At 45.0% G+C, this 7,191-nt stretch overlaps 1 pseudogene; it reads left to right on the top strand.

Moving 5' to 3' along the window:
• Positions 1–4,680: 4,680 nt before the first annotated feature.
• Positions 4,681–4,898, top strand: LOC110305167 (small integral membrane protein 7 pseudogene; annotated as a pseudogene).
• Positions 4,899–7,191: the final 2,293 nt, after the last annotated feature.

Genomic DNA, 7,191 nt, shown 5'->3' with positions numbered 1-7,191 from the left:
CAGTGACGAGGAAAAAAACTAATATAATGTAACCACATCAAACCATACCAGGTACAAAAACACACTCTGAAATGATTAAAGCACCAATAACTACAAGTCATAAAATAGAAACAGTAAGGCAGAGTGTGCCATAAAGTTACAGATTAAAGTAAAGATGGAAACGTTTACAGGGATAAGATGAAGAAAGGGAATGTAGGAATAGAAAAACAGAAGACTAGTGAGGGCCAGCGAGTTTCAGTAAATGGAGAAAAGGGATGGAGAATGTTGTAGAGGGAATAGGGCAAGGAATTTTGGGGGGGGGCGGGGATTCATAATAATGAGAAAGTTTGAAAGCAGAATTAAATAAATGTAAGGTGGGGGAAAATTAGAGATGAGTTTTTAAAGAGTCAAGCATAACAAAGGGAGCAGACAGGTAAACAGACAGACAAACTCTAACAAGATGGCGGGGCACTACTACTTAAAACAGAGTAGAAAGAAAACAGCAAAGTTTGAAGAGGAGGAAGGAAGGAAGGAAGGAAGAAGGAAGGAAGGAAGGAAGGAAGGAAGGAAGGAAGGAAGGAAGGAAGAGAAAAGGGATAGGAAAGAAGAAAGAAAAAGATGGCTTCGTAATGAAAAATGCACTAAGGGAAAATTTAAAAAAAAGACATAATTTAAAAAGTACCATAAAGTAAAATCACTGATAAAAATACATTAATAATAAAAACATCAGAGACTGCTGGTCAAATGGACACAGGAGCAGGGCTGTCAGGCTCCTCCGCTCTTGTCTTTTCTGTGCTTTTTGCTGGTGTTGATTCTGTATTCCAACAGTAAGTGTCTGAAGTCTACCATGGCTGTCTTCACTTTATCAGCTCTTTTTCTCTCGGCACCACCAGCCTCTGATGGTCACACTAGCTTCCTAATCTGAGGACTGGAAAAGCCCCTCAGCCTCGTACGACTCTCCAGCTCTTCAATCTGGAGGTTTCTCTTGATTGTGTCAGGAATTTGGGAAGCAGTCATGGCAATGAGAGCTGGGTATGTGGGGACCTGTCTTCTGTCTTGTCATTTAAAGGTCTCCTTAGTACTCACCACCCCGATGGAGGACACTTAGCCATGTGTCAAGCAGGCTGCTGGAGCTTCAGCGTTCTTGGCTTTCACAGGAGTGAGCAGCAGGGGGCTCCAGAGGTGGATCTACTGCTGGGCCCAGGCTCAGGGCTATTCTTGGTTGATGAGGGCACCCCTGGACACCAATGGTGGGGCCACCACCTGAGCCCTTCCTGACCTGGGTAGAACAGCTTTTCCAATCTTCACGAATGTCTTCCTGGGCCTTTTTTCCCCCCACAGGTGTTATGGCTGGTGAAATTCAGGCTCCCGACCTGAGGTCATTTGAAGATCTTCGACTCCCATGGTAGCTTGGTTTTAAACAATAATTTCTCTCTCAGTATGGTTTCTGGTCACTGTCCTCTGGATCACAAAGTGAAAGGGTGGGTTTCTCTCCACTGCTGACTGCTTTGCCAGAGGAAGCAGGGTATTACCAAAATCTACAGATTTATGAGGGCAATTGGCTTGTCCTAAGGGCAAGGCTGCCTCTGTGTTACCTTTCAGGAGCTGGTGTGTGTGTGTGTGTGTGTGTGTGTGTGTGTGTGTGTGTGTGTGAACAAGACATAACTTAGTGTCATTTGAGAAGAGGGGACCTCAATTGAGAAAATGCCTCCATCCTGTAAGCAAGTCTGTCGGGGCATCTTCTTGATTAATGATGGATGTGGGAAGGCCCAGCCACACATGGACACAAGGGCACATGTGTGTCACCTGTGGGCAGATGAGCCTGAGGTACATAAGAATGCAGGCTGAGCAAGCCATGAGTAGCAGCCAGTAAGCAGTGTTCCTCCATGGTTTTTGCTTCCATCCCTGGCTCCAGGTCCCTGCCCTGACTTCCCTCAGTGATGGACTGTAAAGTAAAGTTGAAATAAAACTTTCCCTCCTCCAACTTGCTTTTGCTCGTGGTGTTTAAGTGGCTATAGAAAGGAAACTGAGTCACACTCCCTCCACCAGGCTGCTATGTGGCTGATGCTGTTCCTTTTCGTGTCCTCACCTGTCCTTCTCTCCGTACCTTTCATGTGTCTTTCGCTTTCTTCATGATTTTCCAAAGCTCTTCTCTTTGGAGCATTTCTTTTCCATATTTGGACTCCATTGACTCCTTCACTAGCACACGCAGAGATGGTGTCTAGGTTAACCCTGAAGCCCAGCTGCATAAACTTTCTGCTACAGCCATGGAAGTCCAGCATAGGAACTGCCTGGCTGAGAAGTCCACAGGACTGTGGGGTGTGCATGGGTCCCAGATCAGATTCTCCACTTACAGCTTACAGCTCTGTCCTTCGCCAACTGTGTAGCCAAGGGTACAGCTCCATACTTCTACCTGACCAGTAAGGTTGGTGATGATGTTAAATACAGGGGCTGATGTGACAATCAATTGAGTGACTGTTTGAAAAGTGATTGGTAAGAGTCCAACACATAGGAAACACTGAAACACTGTAGAAGTTACATACAATACTTTCCAGTAGTTGAGAAGTGCGGGCAAGCTTTCTATATGCCTACTCTCTCAAGTGCATTCCATTTTCACTGTCTCCTCTCTCCCTGTCACCCTTCTTTAAAAACGTCTTTTGCCTGTGTTTGCCTTGATCTCTCTCTCTGGTCCAGAGAAGAACACACAGGGGACCATGGGGACAGCTCAGATGCCTTTGGTGGCTGGGAGAAAACCCTATAGCCGAATACTATAAAGCACTGGGGAGGGCTTCTTAGCTGGGTTCCTATCAGAGGTAAAGCAATATGCCACCAGGGGTGATGGTAATTTCAGCTGTCATGATGTCTCCCCATAGACTCTCCTTGGGACTCCTGACTCTGCCCTGTGGTGATATGAAATGGATTTTATTAAGCTCTCATTATGTGCCCCCAAGTCTTGGTATATAAAGCACACGAGAGCCAGTACCACACGCCTGCCGGGTGCTCTGCTCAGGCCTTTCACATGCCCAGCTCTCTCTCTCGTGCACTAAATCTAAAGTGAGGTCCAGGGTTCAGAGGCCCAACTCAGCGTGTGAATTAATGGAGTGGTGGGCTACCTTTGTGTTCGTTTCTTAAATGTTTTCCCGAAGCAGAATTATAAATAGGCTGTTTTCTGACCCATGGGTCAAGAAGCGAATAATCAGGCAAATGATTTTGATTCTAACATCTATTATGAACATAACACATTAATAATGAATGTCAAGAACTCGGTTCAGAGACAGTAAAGGCAAAGGCACCTTGTGTCTCTTTTCGTTCACTTACCATCCTTTTTCAATGCTTTTTTTTTTTTTCCCTATCTGGAGTCGGAATAGGACTTTTCAAAGTCTTCCAGGCTGGTGGTATAGCTCAGTGGGTAAAGACATCAGGCTACCAAGAACCCACTTGGTGAAGGGAGAAAACGGACTCCTGCAAATGATCTTAGACCTTCACATGTGCTGTGGCATGTAGACATGCGTGCGCGCGCGAACACACACACACACACACACACACACACACACACACACACACTCTAAATGTAAAAAAAAAAATTTGGAAAGAAAACTGCAAACAAAAAGGAAATATCCACACCCATAAGCAAACCTAAGAGTGCCTGTAATAGCCTGCCTTTGACTGAGGGGAGGGGCTTAAAGAGGGGAGGGGCTTGTGGAGGGGAGAGTCAGCTTTTGCGGCTTAATTATGGTCCTGCTTCTGTTCTACTTTAACACGACTGGGAAATTGAGTGTCCACATCTCTCGAGAATGTTTTCCGCTCTGAATTCCTGGGGAGTGGTGTCTCGTCAGCATGCCTGGTGCTGCGGATGTGGTTTTATTTAATCCCAGGAAACTGTCTCATTCCCTCTTCTTCCCAAGGACAGAGAACTGTAAACAGGGACAAACCAGCTTTTCAGTCTTCCCCGTTGGGTCTCTGCCTTTCACAGAATTCAAATGAGAAGGTTTTAAGAGGAACTGACCTCACTGGAAAGCAATAGCGGCTATGATGAGGACTCTACCATTTTTGTGAAGTGCCAAATGGCCATATGGATTAAACCTACCCTTTCCTCCTGGTGTGGGTTGGCTCATTAAGAATCAACTGCTGAGCTGCCCTGAGCCAGCCGCAAGAGACAGAGAATGTCCCGTGATCCTCATCAGACAAGAGCATAAGTGGGACATAGCATGCTCCCTGGAGAGTCAGGCCAGCTTCTTGTGATGGAGGCTGGAGGAGAATCGCACTGGACTTGCTAAAAAGGAGCAAGGCGACGTGGTCACTGCTCCTGCTCCTCAGACCCACCTACTGGCTTAGCAGACTTGAGACATTCACATTTTCTGTTTCATTGGGACCCCTCCATTCACCACTGCAGGTAGACCAGATGGAAGCACTGGGAGATTCCCAAGCTCCATTGACTTTTGGCATCTGAGATGTCCAATGTTTACATCCCCATCAAGGGGTCTTCCTAATACCCATATGAGCTCAGGCTATCCTGGGTGCTCACTCGGGGCACTAAAATGTACTGGTTTGAACACATTAATGATAAACTCAGTTCCCAATAATGTGTTGGTGTCACAGTAAGGAAAGGAATTAAGAAACACTTCCATTTGGCACAATTTAATTAAGAGTTGGCCTGGAATTGAATACACTACTTCTCTGACGGAAGACTTGACTGTATGGATGATCGGAGACATACTGCTGTTCCGGATGCTGCTGATGAACATGGGGGCTGTGCTCAACTTTAAACTGAAAAAGAAGGACATGCAAGGCTTTGGGGGGAGGAATTGAGGGAACCCAGCACAGGAGACAACATCCGGGAATTCCTAGTGAGCCTGAGGTACTTCCGGATCTTCACCACCCTGTAGAATGTGTTCATGGTCATACTGTTCGGCTCTTGAACCCTGCATGGAACCCAGAGCTCACCTGCTGGACATCAAGGTTCCGTTCCTGTTTCTGGTGATTTCAAGAATGCTTCTCACTGGAAAACCAGGGACCTTCCCAGAAGGCTTGAGCTCATTTGAGTTGGGAATGTCCATCTCCCAGCCCCCACCTCCACCCCACCCTTCCTTAGCCATGGGTCTACCTGTGCTTTGAGGTTTCAGGAAGTCCTGTAAGACACAGTGACACAGTCAGGCTTTGTTAGGAGAAAGACATACCTAGATCTTCCCCGTGTCCTGGCATTCCATTTTTGCCCAGCTTCTCCAGAAACTTGACCTGGGCTAGTTCTTGGTTGGCTTGTTTGTGATTGTTTTGGGTTGATTTGTTCATTCCCAATTACTGCATGAGTCTGAATTCACCTTCCTAAGCAGTCTTGTGAGTCTGTCTGTCCTTGTCATTGTGTCTGTGAGTCCCTCACAATGGGCTTTACTCTCAAGCATTACATGCGGGGGGTGGGGGGGGGAGGAATGAGGGATACTTTATAGAAATCTTTAACTCTAACTAACCTACTGACCCAGATAACAAACAAACATGCTGTAACATGGCCACCAAGCCACATCCACATTACAGCATCCAGCATTTATGGTGGCTAATCATTTTTATAAGACCACTTCTGCCCTTTTGCCATTCCTAGCATTTATTACCATAGCCGACGGACAAATATGCATTATTTGTGGGTCAGGGGCATGGGAGAGCACAAGATTTTAAGATGCAGTTATGCATTAGTTTAGCTTGTGAAAGCCGATTACACGGCAAATCCAAGGCAGGTCAGGTTGATTGCTCTATTCTTGTCTTAAAGGAAGGTTAAAAAAACAGGATGAGTACATGGTAGGTACCTCTCTTACAGTGACGGGGGGTGGGGGTGGGAATCATGTAAAGAGATGGCCAAGGTCCCTGGGAGCAATAGTGTCACCACCTGAGAACCACTATCCACAGTAATATTCAGTCCAGGAGGACAGTGGTAGTGTCTCTGCAAAGAGCTGAATGACTGGAGTTGTCAGGACGGAGAGAGCCCACATCGCCAGTGAGGTACCTTGGGTACAGTTCACACACAGCCAGTTTGCAAGACAAAGGGTTGGGGGAACCAGGTTTTTCTTACCATGCTTGGATCTAGGAAACTCTGATCAGATGAACACTGGGAAAAGAGGACACAGAACAGCTGGTCAGATCCCATGGTGACTGGTGTAGTGTGTGTGTGTGTATATGTATGTGTGTGTATAAATATTTTTGTGTTTCAAATTGTACTGGAGGCAAAACATCTTTTTTCTACATATGTCACTAACGTTTGTAACCAAGGCCCCTATAACAACAGACAGATTAACAAGAGCAAAGTGTAGACTACCTAATACAGGTTATATGTGATACAAGAGTCTTTGTGAGGAAATTAAGATCCTCCCCATCCCAAGAGAGGGGAAGACTTGAACATTCTCCCCTCCCCTTCCCAGTTCTGATGAAAGCCGAGGAGCAATAGAGTCTAAAGCATAACTGGTAGACCTAGTGGAGGGAACAACTGGTAGACCTAGTGGAGGTGAATGGAGTGGTGTTAGGGAGGGATGGGGATTGAGACAAACCATGGAGGGCAAATTTCACCTCAGTGCCCATCAGTCAGTTACAGCATAAAAATGAGTCTAATCCCAAACCTTAAAATTTTAATGAGAGACCCAAAATTAGATTTTTATTTAAAGTATTTTAATTTAACAGAAAAAGGACAATATAGGCCTTGGGATCTGGATTAGAGGTGCTTGATTCTTATGTATGAGGCTTTGAGTGTAACCTAGCACCACAGGAAAGCAAAGATAAGAAAGATGTAGGGGACATGATTATAATAGAAGCATTCTGGAGGGAGAGAGAGAAGGACTGAAATGTGCTTGTGGCCAACCTGGTCCATAATGAGTTATAGGCCGCAGTGCCTCAGAAACAATAGATTGATAGATAATAGATAGATAGATAGATAGATAGATAGATAGATGATAGATAGATAGGTGATAGATAGATAGATGATAGATAGATGATATATATGATAGATAGATGATAGATAGATAGATAGATGATAGATAGATGATAGATAGATAGATGATAGATAGATGATAGATATATGATAGATAGGTAGATAGATATATGATAGATAGATGATAGATAGATAGATAGATAGATAGATAGATAGATGATAGATTCTGGGGCTGTAGCTCAGTGGTAGATAAAGTAGATTGTTTCCTAGCATATGCAAGGCCTTTCCTCCTTTCTGCAAAAGCA

The sequence above is a fragment of the Mus caroli genome, unplaced genomic scaffold (assembly GCF_978045245.1).
Source record: "Mus caroli unplaced genomic scaffold, Mus_caroli_1 scaffold_1, whole genome shotgun sequence".
In the NCBI taxonomy this organism is placed as follows: Eukaryota; Metazoa; Chordata; class Mammalia; order Rodentia; family Muridae; genus Mus; species Mus caroli.
The sequence above is the reverse complement of the archived record's forward strand: the minus strand, read 5'-3'. Positions and strand labels throughout refer to the sequence as shown.